General features: G+C 36.1%; 1 protein-coding gene across 1 annotated transcript in view; it reads right to left on the minus strand.

Moving 5' to 3' along the window:
- LOC135210435 (uncharacterized) overlaps positions 1-24,524 on the minus strand; it is a 55,436-nt gene that overhangs the window by 360 nt on the left and 30,552 nt on the right. The gene's annotated exons all lie outside the window — the stretch shown is intronic.

Raw genomic sequence — 24,524 nt, forward strand, 5'->3', positions numbered from 1 at the left:
AAATGACAAATAAAATGAATATTGTTGTCTGACAAGAACAAAAATAAACAACAGAATATTCATAGTCACAAATAAATATGAATATGGAAGCCAACGAGCCTCTATAAACATTGTAACTGCACATTTTTAACGACAAATCAAGCTGCCTAACAGAGTGCCTCTACGGCGTTAGTCATCTTTAAACCCAGAAGCACTATGCGCCATAATAATCCCACAGAAACACTTGACTAAAAGGGAAAAAAAGAAAAAGGAATAATTCTGTACCCATCGAGGCCACAAAGACCTGCGGTAATGCGATTACACTTCATCCCAGCCAGGTGAGAGAAAAAAATTAAAATCAGAATATAATTCCAGCATTAAAAAAAGGTCCTTTTTCCTGACAGGGGAAGAGGGGTGGGAAGGGAGTGGGTGGCGGGGGGTGGGGGGCGAGTTGGAGGAGGGGAGAGAGAGAGAGAGAGAGAGAGAGAGAGAGAGAGAGAGAGAGGGGGTAGGTTCAACAATACTACTTAATTCATACATATTCATCCTGTAAACTACGAATGAAAGAGCGAAGATGAACAAGATAAAAACTGTATAACTTCAAGTTCCTTCACCAAGAAACTTACGAGCATCTCTTCGAGTTTACTAAAAAGAAAAAAAAACCTACAGATACCTCAGTAACTTACAAATACCTCAATTACAGAACTTGAAGCCCATTTCCAGACACTTGCACACGAATCTCTTAACCCCCTACTAGGCATAACCACAGAACGTCGCAGTTTAAAAAGACACAAAGAGATGTGTCTCTGCGAAACAGTTGCGACCTGCAATCAAGAATGACGAAGCGATAAGACTTCTAAAAAGCGCAAAGCCGCTTTATTTCTACCCTACTAGGAGACTTACAAAGACCTGCAAAGCTTCAAACCAGCGGGGGAAACCCAAAATCCGATAATGACACAACCCTTTCCGTTCTCTACGAAGGCAATTGGGGGAGAATTGGTTGTCCTTTATATTTTCATCTCGAGAGAGCTTGACTAGAACACTCCCGGTAATTGAAGAGAAGTCTGGGTCTCACTTCTGTCCTTTATCTTGTTATGTCATTCGGTTATTATCAAACTGTCAATTAAAGTCTAGAAAGAGATCGCAATTTCCTTTTAAACCCAAGTCGAACAATTTGAGTAAATTGAATACAACCCTTCGCTATGTAACTATTGAAAAACTCCAAATACAGGTTTCTGCAATATATATATATATATATATATTATATATTATATATATATATATATATATATATATATATATATATATAATATATATATATATATATATATATAATATAATATATATATATATATATATATATATATATATGATATATATACATAGACCAGTTTCCCGAGGATCTTGCGCAATTGGATCCTCTGTAGTTCAAGCGTTGATGCATGGTATTTCTACCCTAAAAACCATAAACTTTGTATTTTATTCATTTATTTACATTTTATCCCTTTAGCTATCAATTAATTCTCTTTTTTTCTTCGTTCGTTTCCAAATTAAACTAGTCTCTTCTTTCTGTGTTTCCTTTTATCTCCATTAATTTATTTCTACCTTTTACAAGTTGATTTTTCCTGCTGAAAATTCCAAGAGAGAGAGAGAGAGAGAGAGAGAGAGAGAGAGAGAGAGAGAGAGAGAAAATCTTATCGTTGTTTTTGCATTTGTTAAGATTGATTTAATCTCTCAGTTTTATTTTATACAACAACAGCAAACTGCAATTTCTGAACTCCAATTCAGAATAAAATATAACCCAGAGAGAGAGAGAGAGAGAGAGAGAGAGAGAGAAAGAGAGAGAGACAGAGAGAGAGAGAGAGAGAGAGAGAGAGAGAGAACTCATCTCTTTAGGAACAATGAAAACCTCTAACCTGCACTAAAGGCTATCGAATTCCTCCTAACTGCCACTAAACCCTAACTACATCAAGAATTCGTCAAATTCCTAAATGCATCACAGTTCAGTCGAATCGCTGCTCCCACACGAAACAAAACCTGATCTGAGGTCAATTTGGGAACTGGGTGTGGAGGGGGGGGGGGGGGGTGGGGGGGGGGGGGGGCGATGGGGGGAGGCTTTCCAAAATCCCGAAATGTAGCCAAATTCCGTCCAATTTCGAATATCCCCGAGTTCTTTGTTATTGGGCTGGATGTCGCCGACTGATACCAAACACTCAGCTGCTAATTGGCCAGGCTCGTCACCTCTGCTTGGGATCATTCACGAAACTTCAGCTATTTCATTAACGCTTACCCGGCCCTCCTCTCTCTCTCTCTCTCTCTCTCTCTCTCTCTCTCTCTCATCTCTCTCTCTATTAGATATGCTACTAGAATACAACATTCAACAAATAAATCACCTGCCAACAAGAAAGGAAAATGACTTTAGACCTAGTATTTGTGAACGAGATGAATTATGTTAAAGAAATAATAGTTTATAATGCGAGTATTTCAGACCATAATGTCATAGAATAAACAGTTCATTCCAAAGCAAGTGAAAATAGAGATAAGCAAGAAATGAAAAAGTGGGAATGATATGGAAACGAAAATACAACTTCTACAGTAAAAATATAAAATGGTCAGAAATTAATGAAGAATTAAACAAAGATTGGGATAACATTTTCGTAAGTGATGACATAAGGGTAAATACGGAGATATTATATAAAATATTGGAGAAAATAGTGGAAAAATATATACCGAAGAAGAAAAGTAAACATCATTCATGCATACCAAGAGACAAGAAGGATCTTGTTCCAGAAAATCAAAGTGGAAAAAAGGTCTTGCAAAAGAAAAAAATGCATGGAAAAGTTATAGAACTAAAAGTAAGATAGAAAATGCAGAACAAAAGATTATACAATCAAAAGAAAATGAAAAAAAACGGACTTGGAAGAAAAAACCCTATTAAATATCAAGCAAAACCCCAAACTATTATACTCATATGCGAAGAAGATGAATAAAAGAAGAATAGAAATAGGCCCTCTGAGAATTGAGGGAGGATTAACGAATGAAAAAAAGGAAATTTGCAACATACTGGCAGAACGATATAAGAGAGAATTCACCCCTAGAATAGATAATGAAGATAATGATATAGAAGTAAGGGAAGAAAATAGTGAATATTTAGCTGACATAGAAAATTAATGAAGCTGATATTGTGCAGGCAATTATGAAATTAAAAATGGAGCTGCTGCAGGGCCGGATGGAGTCCCTGATATTTTGTTAAAGAAAGTAGTTCATTCTATCGCAAAGCCACTTGCAATTATTATTAAGGATTAAGACAAACGTTTGTAGATACAGGCAAGATTTATGATGCGCACAAACAAAAATAGCATATATCACCCTACTTCAAAAGTGGATCAAGACTAGAGGCAAGTAATAGGAGGCCTGTGAGTCTAACATCACATATTATGAAAGTGTATGAAAGGGTAATGAAGAAAAATATTATGAAACATTTAATAAAAAATAATTTGTTTAATATAGGACAACAACAACGGTTTCGACCCCGGAAAAAGTACACAAACCCAACTGTTAGTCCACCGTGAGAACATATTCAAAAATATGAAAAGCGGAAATGAAACAGATGTGGTTTATCTAGACTTTGCAAGAAAGCTTTTTGACAAAGTAGACCATAATATATTAGCAAAGAAAATTAGAAAACACAATATCGTAGATAAAGTAGGAAGATGGTTAAAAGAATTTTTACACAACAGAAAACAGATAGTTATTGCAAACGATGAGAAATCGGATGAACCAAGGTAATATCCGTGTGCCACAAGGTACGGTGCTAGCTGCAATATTGTTTGTTATTATGATTGAAGACATAGACAGTAATGTTAAGGATTCGGTAGTGAGTAGTTTCGCTGATGACACAAGAATAAGTAGAGAAATTACTTGTGATGAAGATAGGAACGCTCTACAAAGAGACCTTAACAAAGTATATGATTCGGCAGAGGTAAATAGGATGGTATTTAACTCTGATAAATTTGAATCAATAAATTATGGAGACAGAGAAGGAAAGCTATATGCATATAGGGGACCTAATAATGAGACAATCACAAATAAGGAAGCAGTTAAAGACCTTGGTGTGATGATGAATAGGCAACAAAAAAAAAAGTATGCAATGATCAAATAGCAATTCTGTTGGCAAAATGTAAAGCAAAATGGGAATGTTGTTACGGCACTTCAAAACAAGAAAAGCTGAACACATGATTATGCTTTATAAAACATATGTTCGTAGTCCACTTGAATATTGCAATATGATATGGTAACCCACACTATCAAAAGGATATTGCACAAATAGAGAGCGTACAAACGGTGCCGGGTTTACAGCTAGAAATAGAAGAAGTTAAGGACCTAGACTACTGGGAAAGACTACAATCCTTAAAATTATATAGTCTAGAAAGGAGAAGAGAACGCTACATGATAATTCAGGCATGGAAACAGATAGAAGGAATAACAGAAAATATCATGGAGCTAAAAATATCAGAAAGAGCAAGCAGAGGTAGATTAATAGTGCCCAAAACTATACCAGGAGGAAAAATAAGGAAAGCACACAGGACATTAATCCACTACGCACAGCATCGATAATGCAGCGTCTATTCAATGCGTTGCCAGCTCATCTGAGGAATATATCAGGAGTGAGCGTAGATGTGTTTAAGAATAAGCTCGACAAACTATCTAAACTGCATCCCAGACCATCCAAGATTGGAAGATGCAAAATATACCGGAAGATGTACGAGCAACTCTCTGGTAGACATTAGAGGCGCCTCACACTGAGGGACCTGGGTCAACCCGAACGAACTGTAAGTGAAGGTAAGGTAAGGTACTCTTCTCTCTCTGGTATATTTTATTCTGAATTGGAGTTCAGAAATTGAGTTTGCCGTTGTCTGTATAAAGCTGAGCGATTAAATCAATCTTAACAAATAAAAAACAAAGGTAAGATTCTCTCTCTCTCTCTCTCTCTCTCTCTCTCTCTCTCTCTCTCTCTCTCTCAGTATATTTAATTCTGAATTGGAGGTCAGAGGACTTAGTTTGCTGTTGTCTGAATAAAGCCGAGAGATTATATCAATCTTAAGAAATTAAAAAACACGGGTAAGATATTCTCTCTCTCTCTCTCTCTCTCTCTCTCTCTCTCTCTCTCTCTCTCTCTCTCTTTGTACCATAGGCGTTTAGAGAACTGGACTTCATGTGTTAAGAATCGAGAAGATTACTGATATTAAATATAGTATAATACGATAATCAAGAAAATAGAAAAAATAAACTAAATGCAATATTTGAAGGCAATCTGACGAACAACTTGCAAAGATAAACCTTAAAAAGGGAAGAATAAAAGAAAACTGATACAATATTCACCTAAACCAAAATTTGAAAACAGAAGAATAAAAAACTGTTAAATTATTTCCCTAAAGAAAAATTAAAATGAGAATTGATAAGATATTATTTCACTCCAAAAATCAAGACGGAACACACACACCCAGCAACAACACTACGACGAAATAAAACCTAATTAAAAAAATACAAAAAACAAAAAAAAATACCGTGAATGTAAACAAGAAAGAGGAGGAAAAAAGGTTAATTTGGAACAGGAACCAACACAAAACCTAATACAAAAACCGAGAAAAAAAAACCGCGAATGTAAACAAGAAAGAGGAGGAGAAAGGTTACCTTGGAACAGAAATCAACACAGACGCAACGCTCATCACCCAGATGAAAATTCTTGCATAAAATCTTCGCGCTTGAATAATGGCTAAGGGCGTATCATTCTCGCGGGGAGAGGGCCATCTGTCTTCCTGCATGGGGGCGTTGGATGGATGCTAGAGAGAGAGAGAGAGAGAGAGAGAGAGAGAGAGAGAGAGAGGACGTTTATGGTATGTGTAAGAGAAAATGTGTGAGTGCGTGTGTGTATGTGTGATTGAGAGAGAGAGAGAGAGAGAGAGAGAGAGAGTGTGTGTGTGTGTGTTTAGATAGATAAGAGAATGTGTGTGAGCATATGAGAGAGAGAGAGAGAGAGAGAGAGAGAGAGAGAGAGAGAGAGAGAGAGAGAGAAAGTGTGTTTAAGAGAGACAAGAGAATGTGTGTGAGCATAAGAAGAGAGGGGGGGGTGAGAGAGAGAGAGAGAGAGAAGAGAAGAGAGAGAGAGAGAGAGGAGAGACAAGAGAATGGTGGAGAGAGAGAGAGAGAGAGAGAGGAGAGAGAGAGAGGGTGGCCTTAACCATTTTTTTCATCTATTTACCCTAGCCCTGAAACCTACCAGACGTCCATTCCCGCCCCCCCCCCCACCACCACCGCGCCAACACCCCCCCCCCAAATCACCCCCCAAGGAACACACCTGCTGAACTCAGGTATGTCCTTAAAGCAGGTCGTGTTATGAGACCTGGCTCGGATGAATAACGCTATGCATTATACACTCGGGTAAGACCGGCTTGGGAAAGTCTGGGGTCCCTTCAAGATTTTTTTGCTTTTTACCTCATCTGAGGTTATTTATTTTTGAGTGTTCAAAGGCATTTTAAGCTATGAATATTTTATCATGAGAGAGAATAATAGGGAAAATTGAAAATTATTTAAGTCATTAATTGTGTCATAAAAAACCTATTAATTGCATTATAAAACTCAGTATATGCATTATAGATTTCATTATATACATCATCAAAAAAACTTTCCAAAATCCCGAAATGTAGCCAAATTCCGTCCAATTTCGAATATCCCCGAGTTCTTTGTTATTGGGCTGGACAAAAAATGATGGAGGTGATTAAATAAGCCAACGAAATAACCAATAGCTACTTTAAGATTTGAGACACTTTGCTGTAAAAAGCAAATAAAAATTGAGGTAAGTAAAAAATAAAAATAAATAAGAATATTCCCATAAAAAAAACATTACTAAATCCAAAATTCCCACATCAGTCAAACAAGGGAAGTCTTCCCCATTCATCAATTCCCATTTTCCAGTTCTCCCCCTCTCTATTCCCATTCCATTCCTCCCCATCTCTATTCCCATTCCATTCCTCCCCATCTCAATTCCCATTCCAGTCTTCCCCATCCCTCAACTCCAATTTTTTCGGTTCTTCCCTCTCTATTCCCATTCCAGTCCTACCCATTCATCACTTCCCATTTTCCAGTTCTCCCCCTCTCTATTCCCACTCCAGTCCTCCCCATCTCTGTTCCCATTCCAGTCCTCCCCATCTCTGTTCCCATTCCAGCCCCCATCCCTCTCCTCCCATTTTCCAGTTCCACCCTCCTCTCTATTCCCATTCCAGTCCCCCCATCCCTCTCCTCCCATTTCCCAGTTCTCACCCTCTCTCTTCCCATTCAAGTCCTCCCCTCCTCAATTCCCATTCCAGTCATCCCCATTCACCAATTCCCATTTTCCAGTCTTCCCCCTCTCTATTCCCATTCCAGTCCTCCCATCCCTCTACTCCCATTTTCCAGTTATCCCCCTCCTCTCTATTCCCATTCCAGTCCTCCCCATCTCTATTCCCATTCCAGCCCTCCCCATCTCTATTCCCATTCCAGCCCCCATCCCTCTCCTCCCATTTTCCAGTTCTCCCCCTCTCTCTTCCCATTCAAGTCCTTCCCTCCTCTATTCCCATTCCAGTCATCCCCATTCATCAATTCCCATTTTCCAGTCCTCCCCATCTCTATTCCCATTTCAGTCCCCCCATCCCTCTCCTCCTATTCCATTTCCCCCTCCTCTCTTTTCCATTCCAGTTCCTACCCTCTATTCTCATCCAGTCCTCCCACTGCTCATCCCAGTTCCCATTACCTCTATTCCTTTTCACCTCTCCTGACCCTGGAAAACCCAACAATTAAGACACAGCAAGGAAAACCTACACGCCTCCTCAGACGGAGGACGTGATCACGTAGAGGCCCGAAATCCAAAAGGGGTTGGGGGGGGGCGAGGGAGGGAGGGGGAGGGGCGTCAATGAATGAACGAGAAGGTGATTCCAGCTTCGAATGGAAATGATCCAGCGGAGCTTTTGGCTGAGGCCACCGACGCCGATTAATGGCCACGATCTCAATGATGGAATCACCGAGTCCTGGAAGCTGAAGGAAGGACCCAAAGAACTTAAAAATAAAGAGAAAAATGTTAAAGTCACAGTGTCCTCCCTGATCGCGCTGCGCATGGTGTTAGGGACGCTCGTAAAGTTCTCTCTCTCTCTCTCTCTCTCTCTCTCTCTCTCTCTCTCTCTCTCTCTCTCTGGGTTCTGGAAAGGAAATGGTCACCAAGTGGTACACTCGCACGGAATGTCAAAATTAACGTGACCTGGAAGGTCTTCTTGCTTCATAAAAAAAAACATTAATTCCACAAACAGGTGAAACAGACCACCGCCATAAAAAAAAAAAACGTCGTAAACATATCAAATACCACAAACATGTCAAATACAAGTTGGTAACTTATTGGTAACCCTAACCATTTCTTCGTATGATTTATCCAGGATTTGCCGTAGATTCCTTCTCTCCGCTTACAGTCGTTGACTTGTTTGTCAGTCTTTTTGTGATATGTATGCAACAAGTTTCCCAAAATTTAAACGTTTACGACTGCTTTACTATAGTGGGCAAGAGAATGTATATATTAATGATACTGTCGAGGACAGAGCACTGTAGTAAAAGCAATCAACCTAACTGTATACAATCGATGAACTCAAACGTATAAACGTTGTTCTGCCTACAGAAACCGGGACAAAAAAAAAAAAAAAAACCATATTTACAACCTGTGCACTGAACCCACAAGCAAATACGAAGGAGACCTTCGGTATTAAACCTAAACCTCCAAGTTTTATTGACATCGTATCTGGGTAAACAATGCAGATGTAATCCCTAAGCTTTATTAACCCCGCAACAGATAAGAAATAAAAAAATAAAAAAAAAACAAGCTCATACTATTGTTAACTCTTGTTTGAATTCAAGAGACCATGTCGGTTTCGGCTTTCGAAGTATATGTACTTTTGAATATCTTTTTCAGTGCAAAATAAATAACTGGGAAGGATAGAAAGGTAAACATAACATAATTAAACGTATGTGGATTGTATCAGTATATACAAAATACTAACAAATGGACTGAAATACATTTATTACTATGTACCTTGGCATGTAATTACAAGATTACAAGACGCAAAATCGATATTTTCAAAAATGAAAAAAATGATTTGAATAACAGCCATCATTACAGTTAATCAAAACTCGATGGATTACGTATAATTATTTAAAGAAAACGAAGAAACGACAATCTTCAAGAAATCACATTTAAAAACAGGGGAATTGAATCATTTATGTAAACTAAAGATAACAAATATTTTTCCTTTGGTTTATAATTAATGTAAAAACAAGAAAAAAAATGTGTTTTTACATAGAGTGCAAGACTGTAAACAGGCAACGGCTCCTCGCATAGCTTACTAACTTTGAGAGAGAGAGAGAGAGAGAGAGAGAGAGAGAGAGAGAGAGAGAGAGAGAGAGAGTTGAGGCCCCAAATGTGGAAATTCAAACTGAGTAACTTCCGAGAGCAAATACCAAGCATCAAAGTGTAACACATCAGAGATGGAAAAAATATATATATACATGTATACACGGACTGAAAAGTAAATTCTATGGCCGTGAAGCAGCGAAACCGAAGTGTAGCCATTCGTCAAATGGAAGCATCAGCTGAAGTACAGAAAGGCAAACTGTTATATGTGAAAAAAGAAAAAAAAAACTGAGCGCAACAAGGAGAGGAAATCAATAAATCAGAGGATTTTTACAATTGCTCTCTTTCTTGTGCTTTAATAACTGTGGCGAAGGAGGAGAGAGAGAGAGAGAGAGAGAGAGAGAGAGAGAGAGAGAGAGAGCGTGTGTGTGTGTGCGGGAGAAAGAAAATTTGTTTGTGTGAGAAAGTTGTAGTGAGAGAAAGAGTATGAGAGGTAAAGAAAGGAGAGAGAGAGAGAGAGAGAGAGAGAGAGAGAGAGAGAGAGAGAGAGAAGGATCCTTAAAAATCATGAAAAATTCAGCAATGCCACCGCGCCCCCTTTGCTAGGGGACGTGGTGAAGAAAAGCACTTTATGGGGCGAGTGTGCTTTGTCAGTGACAAAAAAAAAGGGTAAGGAATTGTGAACCACCTAATTTTGTGTCGTGTTACAATAAAATTAATAAAAAACATTAAATATACTAAATGAATTATAACAATAGCATGCATCTTTAATATTGCAGAATTGTATTGTTATCATACTGGAAAATATGAAAATTATATATTATTATTATTATTATTATTATTATTATTATTATTATTATTATATTATTATTATTATTATTATTCGGAAAATAAGCCCCTATCACGGACTTGAAATTCAATTCTTCAAAGACTGTTATGAAGTTCATTTGATAAAAATTGCAGAAGATAATCGTAAATAAAGAAAGATAACAGTTATAAAAAAAGATATATTAATAAATAAATAGACAAAGATAAAAATCTAAACAAATACCAGACGAACTGTATCTCTGCTTTTACTTTGAAGGTTCTAATAGCACAAAATCTACAACATCACAAGTCTGTTATTATTTCGTGTAATTCCTTGTGTATTGCGAAGAATTATTGTTGCAATCAATCGTGAAGTGCAAAAATTGATTCGGGCCGAAGAAAAAATGGCTCGTAAATGTACCATTCCGAGACACAATTATTATTTTTTGCGCTCGCTCGCGTTTTTCCTCGCCATGAATTAAATTTCGGCGCGTCCATTTTTCACGGCAAGATGCGTCAAAAGTGAATCATATGACGCGCGAGTTATTAAGTACTTAATTTACAGAGTGTATAGAGAGATGTGTGTGTGTTTTTGAATATTCGGAGGTAGGGCGGTGTGCTTTCATTTGCAATTGCATTGGCAAAGAAACGTGCCCAGTGCCCTGAGCCGCCGCATGCATTCGAGTGACCTGCTTCTGAATGGGTATCAGAGAAGGCTAAGCGGGTATGGAAAGGATGTAAGGCTGGCAACTTCATCTCTGAATAGTTGCCTAAGAAATAAAATCACTGACAGGTGATGGTATGGTATATAGCGGATATATATAATATATATATATAATATATATATATATATATATATATATATATATATATATGTATATATATATATGTAGAGAGAGAGAGGAGAGAGAGAGAGAGAGAGAGAGAGCAAATAACATGAGAAATCAATAAATAAATAAATATATATACATATATATATAAACATATTTATTATATACATATATAAATATATATTATACACACACACACATATATATATATATATATATATATATATATATATATATATATATATATATATATATATATATACAGGGAGAGAGAGAGAGAGAGAGAGAGGAGAGAGAGAGAGAGAGCAACTAACATGACTAGAAATAATAATAATAATAATAATAATAATAATAAAAACAATGGCAACCAGAAGTTTGGCACAAACCTATCAACCAGTTAGCAAGAACTGATCGCCTCACCATTGCATGGGTCCTCCGCGTACGGGGCCAAAAGTTCCGGCAGTCTCATTTCGGTGACTTTCCCGAAAGCGAACTGATCTTAATGAATCCGACTTCAAAGCAAGAGACACAAAGAATAAGACCCTTTGACAAAAGATGAATTTCCAATGGAAGTCTTCGTCGACCAGTTTCCAGAGAAGAAGGTCGCAAGTTGCATTATCATCATCACCCAAGTTAATTTAGCGCTGATAACAAACTTGTCTCAATTCTTGTCTCAATTTCATAGCAGGTTGCAAAATTCGTTCTTCAGGACTATTTTCGATTTTTCAGAATATCAAGGCTGATTGCTAATCTAAGATTTATAGGAATGATATAGAATCGGCTTGATTACGGAAGGATTATTGTCGCGTGTTACGGCCCCTGAGAGAGGTCCGCTTCAGGTTCGATATGAAATGAAAAAAATAAAATAAAATAAAAATTCGACACCAACAGTTGAAACTGGGGATACAAATATAGAAAGAAACACTAACACAACAAAGGTTTATTTACAAGCTTACTAACAAAGATAAATGCAGAATGGTATCTCCTATTTACATAAAAAAAGTAGAATCTTACACTGCATGAACTGGGGGAACAGTGAGGTAATGAAAGTACTTGTCGGCCAGTTTGGCAACTCGAAGCAATGACTTCACAAAAGGAGAACTACAATTGCAGACGTCTCCTTGCCTTCGTATTGCAGAAAATAATGTCTATTCTTGATACTCGAATGGCAGGAACTCCCCAAAACCTCTAGCAGAACGTCTCTTCTCCGAAGTCTCGCTCAACGTCGAAATAACTCGGTCGTCCACTCCTGAAGACGACTTGACCAGAATTCAACCAACTCTTGAGCCACTTTTCCTCTGATCCTTCGTCCTGGTTCCTTCTTCTCTTATCTCTCTCTGACGATCTCTGCTGCTGATCTCTCACTGATAATCTGATCTGTGGTTCTTACTGAGGATCTCTCTGTGTGACTAGCTGATGATCTGCCTTTTCCTACTTCGTCCGTCGTATTTATACGGCCTTCTGGGGGTGGGGCCTACGGCGAGCGTCACAGACTCCCGAGATTACCGGAACGATTTAGAAGTTTCCCGACGAAGTATTGCATCAGAAGTCGCGGCGTTTCTCACGACACTTCGGCGCCTGTCAAGTTCCACAAAACTCCAGCCGATTCTAGAACAACCGCGAGAACAGGCGCCTCCCACACGGGCGCGAATGCCTCTTTGCTGCAGACCTCGAAGATGCGTTTTCCTTTCCTTTAACTCGTTATTCTTTGCTATGAAGCAATTACCTTGACACGTGTCCTAATTGGAAGCGATGTAAGTTTCACTCATTCGAATACAGAAAGAAATGAAGCTGGGGAAAACTACAAACAAGTATTAATTACTTCTAGAAAAACAACGCCAGAGTTTTGCAATATTTCCAGAGTGACTTGTTTTCCTTCCTATTTGTATAAGGATAAAAGGAGTAAAAGTGTAGAAACATAAGGAAATATATTTTACTATGAGATTCAGGGCCTCTGTAACACGGTTTTTTGGACTTTGCTCCTTGTCAAAGCATCGGATGTAGCTGAAAGTTGACATATGTATATTTTACAACCACACACAAATTTTGTCAGTATTATCAATAACCTAAACCCGATAGTTTTAATTCTTATAGAGTAAAAATGATCTAGCCGACGCCATGGCCAATGATTACGAGCCAAGAGTCGAAAAACATTCATTACGTAAGCAAGGTAAACAAATGCCTTTTGATTAAATGTTGCCCCGCCCATCCACCAGTCAGAAACTCCATCGGCTCTGAAACCCAAAGACTATGAATGGCGGAACGATACATAGATGTGGGTGGGTTATCAGTGCTAGCGTAGTAATACTACTGTAGCAGTAGTGCCGCAACAGTATAGCAGTAATATACATGAATTAAACGTTTAGACCAACTGCTGGGATCCTTGAGGATCATTTAGCACTTCTTACAACTACTCGAGAAATTAGTTTTTATAGCCAGAAGTTAAATTTTCTAATCCAACAATGCCCATGGTAGCCTTCAGTGTTATCCTGATTATAACGAGGCGAAAGTGGGTGGAGCCTCACGAAGTCATCATTCTGACGATAATTATTGGTGTAGGTTTAAAGCCAATATACGATCCCGGCTATTTTTTTTTTCAGCAAATAGGTAGATAGCCAATAAATAAACATTGCTTGATATTGGATATAGCAGTTATCAAATCAAGCTTGTCTACTATGTTTTTGGTAATTACCAACTATTCCCTACATCTTGTCAATCTGATTGTGACCTATAAAGTAGACTAAACTAATTTCTTTGGAACTTATTTTGGGAGTTAGACTAATAATCGAAGTGTTTTTGTATTTATTAACATATTTTGTTGGTTTGTTCATTATGACAATTATCAGTGGGGAGGTTCCAGAGTTCATAAAGGTGTACTGCTTTGCTTGTATTTAAATTTGTATGTCATTGTTGCCAGAGGTTTAGCCTTCGTTAAGTATAGCCAATCATCCATCGAGAAAGAGGGAAGAAATGATGTCATAAGTTACGTAACGAGTGCGTTCGAAACCTTTTCTCTGAGTAAGTTGGCCCGTCTTCAAAAAGGTCACTTTTACATTATAAGTACCAAATTTATTCAACCTACGTAGTGCAGAATACACTCAAAATTTGTGTGTTGATAATAATATGTATTCTGAATAAGCGTATATTTATGGAAATGCATAGATAAAAAGTTATTGCGAAAAAACCGTGTTACAGAGGCCCTGAATCTCATAGTAGTATCAAGAAAAGGCGTATGGTAAAATTTGACAAAAAAAAAAAAAAAAAAAAAAAAAAATATGACAAGTGACAGATTAAATGCTAACGGAAAACAGTGTGGATTTAAAAGCAAAGATGACGAGCGTGTGTGAAATCTTTATCATGGAACTCTTATGCTGACAGTTTGAAAGTCAAGATGAAAAGGCCTTGGGTGGTGACACAGAGCAAGATGTGTAATTTATAGGACGTGTTGCTGGACGATTTATAGATTTCATGAGGAAAGCAAAGCATGTGTCAGAAAAGAATGAGCGATAGGTATTGACATAATGGATGAGTCAAGACATTAGGCCAAGGAGACTAGATAAATGTGTGGATTTGTGAGATTATTTGTGAGGGCAGTAGCATTGAATATTATAGCTGTTTCAACGGCGTTTGATTTATATAGAATCTTCTATATAAATTAAACAGCTATTATTATTATTATTATTATTAACCCCTTTCATATGGATCAATCCCACCAAAGGGGCCACTGACTTGCAATTCGAGCTTTCGAATAATATGGCATTCACGCGAAAGAAGTAACAGAATTTAACAGGAAATACAGAAAGAAGAGATCAATTACCAGAAAAATAAAAAATGAAACCACAAAAATAATATCCAAGTCGATAAAAATGTAAAAACAAGATAGGAAAATGGAGCACGAATAGAAATTTCGCACAACAAAACCTGGCAAAACCAAATTCCAGCTAAAACCGAACAATTCGATACACGACATCCGTCATATGTTCAGTTGCTAGTATTCAGAGCTTAGCGATTTGAAAAAATAGGGATTACCACAAATTTCTCCATTATTTCCAAATCAGACAACGGCGTCATCGGTTTAAGCCCCATGCCCGGATTCCAACACGACACCAGGAACAAGTTTTGAGGAAATGTCAGGTAGGATTAAACGGAATTTAGCAAGGGAACAATGACAGCTTCAGTCTCGTCTTACCAGGCAAACATTTGTTTTTGTGAGTTGTGATGGAAAGGGTAACCAAGGTTTTTTTTCTTTTTTTAAGATTTTCTGATTTTTTAAAATAAAGTATTTATCGATTTTCTTAAACATAAGCAATTGGGTTGCACGTATATTGTCTCTTTATGTTCGTAACGCTTAAGGATATAAAAAAATATGTGTACAGGGGTTTATAAAACTCTTCCATTATTTTCAGATTTAAAAAAAAAATATTTATTTATTCAACTTAAACATAAGCAATTGGGTTACACGTATATCGTCCTCTATATTCGTAACGCTTAATGATATAAAACATATGTATACAGTGTTTATACAACCTTCAAGTCTATCTGTTTATCTATGATAATACCATGTTTCATACTTGATTCCCCCCCCCCCCCCACACCAACTATATTAGTGGAAATCTACACCTTAGGAAATGTTAACGTTTATGAAAATATATTAATTCCGAGGTAGAGTGAATTGGATATTAATGAACACATTTTTAGCTTGATTCATGTATATATGAACCACGATGATGTGATAGAAAATTCATATATATATCTATATATATATATATATATATATATATATATATATATATTATATATATATATGTATATATATATATAATATATATATATATATATATATATATATATATATATATATATAGTAAATATATGTATATATATATAAAATATATATATATATATATATATATATATATTATATATATATATATGTATATATATGTATATATATGTATAAATATACATACATTCATACATATATATATATAATATATATATATATATATATATATATATATATAAAGATAGATATACTATATATATATATATAATATTATATATATATAACATAATATATATATACATCCATACATACATTAATCACACAGAACAAAGTAAAAGCAAGCAAATATCCGTAAACACAACAAACAAAACAAACAGACAGGAAAGAGCTTCCTGCCCATTTATCCTAAAACCCTGAGGTTGGTGGGGGGGGGGGGGGGGGGCTAATTAACAATGTCGTTAACCGTTTGGTTAGCGGCGGACAAGCAGTGCAAACAATAATGAAATTTATAAGCTCTGAACGGTGGAGGACTTTACAAACCACACACGTAGTACACGGGAATTCTTCCACTATTGTAACTTATAAATGCAGTTTTCCCCCCATTACCCTTCAAAATACGACGGGAATATACACATACACATGTAGGTATGCGGGGTGATTACCGCTCTAATTCCCGCTGCCTCGTTTGTCTGCAGAAAAGAATGATCCTACATGCGTCTCACATACTGCCGAGTTTTATTATTTTTCTCATTTTTTTCAGTTTTTAGTTTTTTATTGGACGTGCATTTAGGTGTCTTTTGGCAATGCGGGCTTCAAGTACGAAGGTACATGAGAATTTGTAAAATAAACATTTTTTTCTCTTATTCCATGAGAATAATTATTTCTCGTTCTCATTGAATTTTTGTTTCTATAGAACAAAATCTACTACTACTACTACTACTACTACTACTACTACTACTAATAATAATAATAATAATAATAATAATAATAATAATAGACAACATAATGAAGGCGAATATCGCAATTCGACAGATTTTAACTGTGAAGAAAAATATATATATATATTTTTTAAATTACTCAAGCCACGAGATCAATCGTTTAAGAAAGAAAGAAAGAAAGGAAAGAAAAGAAAGAAAGAAAGAAAGAATATATATTATATATAAGATATTTAATATGAGTATATAATATAGATATATATATACACAAAATTATATAGATAACGAACAACATACAGAGAGAGTATATAGATATATATATATATATATACATATACACATACAGATATATTATATATACACATACAGTTATATATATATATATTATAATATATATATATAATATCTATCTATTATATACAATTATATATATAAACCGTATATTACGTTAGATATACGCCTTTTTTCTCACATAATGCGTGAAAAAATTCTCTCTGGAGGTTATACAATACTCCATACGAGAGAGAGAGAGAGAGAGAAGAAGAAGAGAGAAGAGAAGAGAAGGAAGAGGAGAAGAAGAGAGAGGGGGGAAGAGGAAGGGTGGGGGGGTGGGGGATTATTAAACTCCCCATAAAGCATCTCCTTGGAAAAAAAATTATAGCCACCACAAAAAAAACAAGCCTGCAAGTTTTTTGTGGGGAGGAGGCAGGGGAGTTGGGGGTGGGGGTTGGGGGTTGGGGGGTTGGGGGGGGGGGGGTTCCAATCCAAGCAATCATCTCGCCCTGCAGCTAACAGCCAGAACAAAGATACCGCCCTGTCACCTCCAGAAACTCGTGGCCCAATTCTGCCCAAACAATATATTTCCCCCGAAAAAAGTTCTTTCATCAGAGAGGAAAATAGAGGGACGGATGGAAGCCTTAAATACCCTTGGAATGACTGTGAGGATATCAAAATCTAAAAGGGGAAGATTGGGTATTTTGGAATAACGGTATAGCAGTTATCAATGCAATTAGACCATTTTTTTATTTATATAGTACGTCATTGGGAAAATATCTATCAGCTCTAAGACAACCTGATATAGCATTAGAAATTATTTCACAGTCCAGAATTTCGTTTACTCGGGGAGTAAGCCTACAAACTACTTTGTTATTGTTCTTAAAGTGGGGATAGGAAAGGTCTAAGGAAGAGTCTACAAAGGTCTGAAAAAGGTTTTTGGCGTTGAGTTAGATATATTTATGATTTATTTATTAGGCTGAAAATGTGAAAAAATAAATAATATATATGTTGAGAAGTACAGAACAATTATTTCTAATATGTATTTATTTTAATTTTCGTTGGTAAACAACGCTCTATTTGAACGTAGATTTTAGCAGAGCTTTACGTAAATGCATCTAAATTTAACCTGAAGACTTCGCTAACTACTACGTATTCCCCCAAAATAGAAAATAAAGAATAGAAAAATTGTTTTGACGACACCACAAAACCCAGATCCACCCTAAACGAGCAAGTCAACGAACGCATATAATCAAGACCTCCGTAAAAGTGCCCTTTCGTAATTAAGAGCTCGTTGTCAAAACCGAATGCATTAAAATGAAATTCCACATAACACGGCTCTTCAACTCTTCCAAATTCCAGTTTCCCTTTTTCTTTCCCCGGAATATCTCCGTTGCCTCCATTGCATATTCATTCCCGTTCTGCCATTCCTTTCGGAATATCCATCCGGCCCTCCCCTCCCTCCCTCCCACAAACTACAAGTTCAGCTGGCCACAAAAATGCCCACCACACACAACTGACTTCAAAACTCCATTTGGAGTTAATCCTTGTCCACAAGCTCAGCTTCCTCCTTTTCCAAAAGACTCTCTCTCTCTCTCTCTCTCTCTCTACTTCCCCCTCCCCGCCCCCGCCCTCTTGAATATATTTCCTCTCTCCCAAATTCCGTGACAAGCTCAGGTCTAACAAAGGCATGAATAAACAGGAGGGTTTACCACTGCATTTAAACAGAAATATAAGCCACAATTAAAAATAATATTCACTCAAACAGTGATAATTAGAGATGAATCGTTTTCTCAAAATAGTATGAAATTTAAATCCAAACATGTGAGAGATTTTGAGCAAGAGATTTCCAGTTGGGAGAGACCAAAATATTATGACTATTCGGTATTTCATATATATATATAATATATATATATATATATATATATATATATATATATATATATATATATATATATATATATATATATATATATATATATATATATATATATTATATATATATATATATATATACATACATACATACATGTAACATCATCATCAAAAGTCTTCGAAAGAGAGAGAGAGAGAATTCCTCCCACTCCTCTTTGAGAGAGAGAAAATAGAGAAAGAGAGAAAATTCCTCCCACTTCTCCCCCTCCTCCTCCTCCGAGAGAGAGAGAGAGAGAGAGAGAGAGAGAGAGAGAGAGAGAGAGAGACCTTACCTTACCTTACAGACCTTACATCTTGTTCGGGTTCCCATAGGTCCCTCAGTATGAGGCACCTCTAATGTCTACCAGAAAGTTGCTAGTACATCTTCCGGTATGTTTTGCATCTTCCAATCTTGGATGATTTGGGATGCAGCTTAGATATTTGTCTAGCTTATTCTTAAACACATCTACGCTCACTCCTGATATATTCCTCAGATGAGCTGGCAACGCATTGAATAGACGCTGCATTATCGATGCTGGTGCGTAGTGGATTAATGTCCTGTGTGCTTTCCTTATTTTTCCTGGTATAAGTTTGGGCACTATTAATCTACCTCTGCTTGCTCTTTCTGATATTTTTAGCTCCATGATGTTTCCGGCTATTCCTTCTATCTGTTTCCATGCCTGAATTATCATGTAGCGTTCTCTTCTCCTTTCTAGACTATATAATTTTAAGGATTGTAGTCTTTCCCAGTAGTCAAGGTCCTTAACTTCTTCTATTCTAGCTGTAAAGGACCTTTGTACACTCTCTATTTGTGCAAGATATCTTTTGATATGTGGGTACCATATCATATTGCAATATTCAAGTGGACTACGAACATATGTTTTATAAAGCATAATCATGTGTTCAGCTTTTCTTGTTTTGAAGTGCCGTAACAACATTCCCATTTTTGTTTTACATTTTGCCAATAGAATTGCTATTTGATCATTGCATAACATGTTCCTATTCATCATCACACCAAGGTCTTTAACTGCTTCCTTATTTGTGATTGTCTCATTGTTAGGTACCCTATATGCATATAGCTTTCCTTCTCTGTCTCCATAATTTATTGATTCAAATTCATCAGAGTTAAATACCATCCTATTTACCTCTGCCCAATCATATATTTTGTTGAGGTCCTTTGTAGCGCGTTCCAATCTTCATCACAAGTAATTTCTCTTCTTATTCTTGTGTCAGCGGCGAAACTACTCACTACCGAGTCCTTAGCATTACTGTCTATGTCTGTAATCATAATAACACACAGTAATGCAGCTAACACCGTACCTTGTGGCACACCGGATATTACCTTAGCTTCATCCGATTTCTCATCGTTTGCAATAACTATCTGTTTTCTGTTGTGTAAAAATTCTTTTAACCATCTTCCTACTTTAACCACTATATTATGTTTTCTAATTTTCTTCGCTAATATAATTATGGACTACCCTGTCAAAAGCTTTTGCAAAGTCTAGATAAACCACATCTGTTTCATTTCCGCTTTTCATATTTTTGTATATGTTCTCACGGTGGACTAACAGTTGGGTTTGTGTACTTTTTCCGGGTACGAAACCATGTTGTCCTATATTAAACAAATTATTTTTTCTTTATTAAATGTTTCATAATATTTTTCTTCATTACCCTTTCATACACTTTCATAATATGTGATGTTAGACTCACAGGCCTATAATTACTTGCCTCTAGTCTTCGTCCACTTTTGAAAGTAGGGGTAATATATGCTAATTTGTGCTCATCAAAAATCTTGCCTGTATCTACACTTTGTCTTAATAATATTGCAAGTGGCTTTGCGATAGAATGGACTACTTTCTTTAACAAAATAGCAGGGACACCATCAGGCCCTGCAGCAGCTCCATTTTTAATTTCATTAATAGCCTGCACAATATCAGCTTCATTAATATCTATGTCAGCTAAATATTCACTATTTTCGTCCCTTACTTCTATATCATTATCTTCATTATCAATTCTAGGGGTGAATTCTCTCTTATATCGTTCTGCCAATAGGTTGCATATTTCATTTTTTTCATTCGTTAATCTCCCTTCAATTCTTAGAGGGCCTATTTCTATTCTTCTTTTATTCATCTTTTTCATGTACGAGTATAATAGTTTGGGGTTTTGCTTGATATTTACTAGGGTTTTTTCTTCCAAGTCCCGTTTTTCTTTTCATTTTTTTTTTGATGTATAATCTTTTGTTCTGCATTTTCTATCTTACTTTTTAGTTCTATAACTTTCCATGCATTTTTTTTTTTTGCAAGACCTTTTTTTTCACTTTCTGATTTTCTGGAACAAGATCCTTCTGTCTCTTGGTATGCATGACTGATGTTTACTTTTCTTCTTCGGTATATATTTATCCACTATTTTCTCTAATATTTTATATAATATCTCCGTATCTACCCTTATGTCATCACTTACGAAAATGTTATCCCAATCTTTGTTTAATTCTTCATTTATTTCTGACCATTTTATATTTTTACTGTAGAAGTTGTATTTTCCATATCCTTCCCACTTTTTCATTTCTTGCTTATCTCTGTTTTCACTTGCTTTGGAAAGGACTGTTAATTCTATGACATTATGGTCTGAAATACTCGCATTATAAACTATTATTTCTTTAACATAATTCATCTCGTTCACAAATACTAGGTCTAAAGTATTTCCCTTTCTTGTTGACAGGTGATTTATTTGTTGAATGTTGTATTCTAGTAGCATATATAATAGCTTTTCGAATTGCCTCTTATCTTCTGCACTACTATTACTCTCTTTTTTTTATATGTATAAAAACAACCACAATCTCCTATTCATTCTTTCCAGTCTACGAAAGGAAAGTTAAAGTCTCCAGATAGGAGAATAGTCCAGTCCTTGTGATTTCTACATATATCATCCAATTTTTCTATTATCTTGTCAAACTCTTTAGTATTAGGGGGTCTATATATTACTATGTTAATTAATTTTTTCAGATTCAAATTCTACCGCTATCAGTTCACATTCTGAGTTACTATATTTCTCATATATTTTTCCTTGTTTTTTGTCTTTCCCATATATTGTGGTTCCCCCTTGATTCCTATTTTTTCTATCTGATCTATAAGTTTGGAACCCTTTTATTTGATCGTCATTCCCTGTCTCTTGGGAATACCAGGTTTCACTTATATTCATTATATCTATTTTCTTTTCAATTTGCGTGTTTTCTCCTTCATTTAATATGGGTAATAATAAGGATTTTCCCATGTCTTCTTTCCTGTTCTGGTATGTGTTTTTTCTTTTTCATTTCATTTCCAGAAATTCTGACATTAAAAAATCCAACTTTTCCATAATATTTGATCTTCCTTCATCATAATTATTCATTTTGTGTCTGAATCTGCAATTTTCTCTGTATCTGCAATATCCTCTTGCATCATAAATACAGTTCTTATCTCTTGAGTTGTATCTTGGAGCCGATGCTTGGAAATATTTTGCTGACACTCCATATCGCAGTGATGGCTTGCTTTTTTCTTTCACCTGATATTCTTTGTTCCTCTCTTTATTTGTTTCTTTCTTATTTTGGATTTTATTATTTGATTGATTATTTATTTGAATTTGATTCATGGCTACAGGGTGCATATATTTACATTTTTTTCGAACTTACATCCTATTCCTTCTTTTAGGTTTTTGCATATTTTTGGATGTAGATCTCTGCAATCATCCTTATAGCCGTCTAGGTATGCGCATTTACCATTTATTTCATAGTTGTGACATACCTTAGGATGTTTGTAGTAACGTCTTTCTTCGAATCTGCAATTCCCTCTTTTCAAAAGGTTGCAGACTTTGTCTTTCTTGTCTATTTTTTCCTTCTTCCCATCATTGTGCAGATCTGGGTAGAGCCTCTTCGGGATTTTCTTTTGTGTTGTCATGTCGTAATTTATTTATTCGTATGCATGCTGCTTGATTGCCGCATATGTAGTATCAATGAGTATCTCTGCATCCATACTTTTATCTTGTTCTTTGTTTCCCTTATTTTTTTCTGTCATTTCAGTTTTGTTTACTTCTCTTCCATTTTCCTCTTCTTCTTCTTCCTCTTCCTCTTCATGCTCATCCTCAACTATTTGTACATTCAGTCTTGATTTAATAACATTGTCTATCCATGATAGACATGTTGAGCAAAATATTCTGGTATCTTTTCTCATATCTTGCATTACTTCAGCACATTGCGGATGCGTCGGAATGTTGCATGCAGAACATTTTCTGATCAGGTTTTGTGGATTAACTATGCTATACCACACCTTACACAGTTTGCATGCTTTTGGCATTCTTTTTCCTAATGCATCAATTAGGATATTCACAATGTTCACCTTATTCATTTTCTTTGCCGGAATATGTTGATTTATGTATATTTTCTTTATGAGTCTCTTGACCACTTGGATTTTATTTGGAACTTCTTCAATTATTTTCAAGATGTTTTCTGTTGATTTGTTCCAGTTTGAAGGATCATATCCTTCTAATATATCTATGAATGCTTTTGTATCTTTTTGGTTAGGGCTGTTATTGATCTCATAGATGAGAAATGCCAGCTCCCTTCCTGCTACCTCATCGTATTGCGAATCTGCTAAACACGCTAAATTTCGCCATTTTTTTCCACACTTGTAACCTACTGCCATCTTGATCTGATTTACAGTATTTCACTTGATAAACTAACTTAGTAGACACTTTATACTACTATTTTCACACTAATGTCATCACCGACAGTTCAAGAACACTTCTAGATATTTATAAATTTCCAGACGAATGTTAAACACGTGATATCTGTTGATTAATCAGACTGTGCGCGGTAACGTCTCACCAAGCATAATGGCACCTTACCTTACCTTACCTTACATACCTTACAGTTCGTTCGGGTTGCCCCAGGTCCCTCAGTGTGAGGCACCTCTAATGTCTACCAGAGAGTTGCTAGTACATCTTCCGGTATATTTTGCATCTTCCAATCTTGGATGGTCTGGGATGCAGTTTAGATATTTGTCGAGCTTATTCTTAAACACATCTACGCTCACTCCTGATATATTCCTCAGATGAGCTGGCAACGCATTGAATAGACGCTGCATTATCGATGTTGGTGCGTAGTGGATTAATGTCCTGTGTGCTTTCCTTATTTTTCCTGGTATAGTTTTGGGCACTATTAATCTACCTCTGCTTGCTCTTTCTGATATTTTTAGTTCCATGATATTTTCTGCTATTCCTTCTATCTGTTTCCATGCCTGAATTATCATGTAGCGTTCTCTTCTCCTTTCTCTAGACTATATAATTTTAAGGATTGTAATCTTTCCCAGTAGTCAAGGTCTTTAACTTTTCTATTCTAGCTGTAAAGGACCTTTGTAACACTCTCTATTTGTGCAATAATCCTTTTGATAGTGTGGGTACCATATCATATTGCAATATTCAAGTGGACTACGAACATATGTTTTATAAAGCATAATCATGTGTTCAGCTTTTTCTTGTTTGAAGTGCCGTAACAACATTCCAATTTTTGCTTTACATTTTTGCCAATAGAATTGCTATTT

Source organism: Macrobrachium nipponense, chromosome 39, assembly GCF_015104395.2.
Source record: "Macrobrachium nipponense isolate FS-2020 chromosome 39, ASM1510439v2, whole genome shotgun sequence".
NCBI lineage: Eukaryota > Metazoa > Arthropoda > Malacostraca > Decapoda > Palaemonidae > Macrobrachium > Macrobrachium nipponense.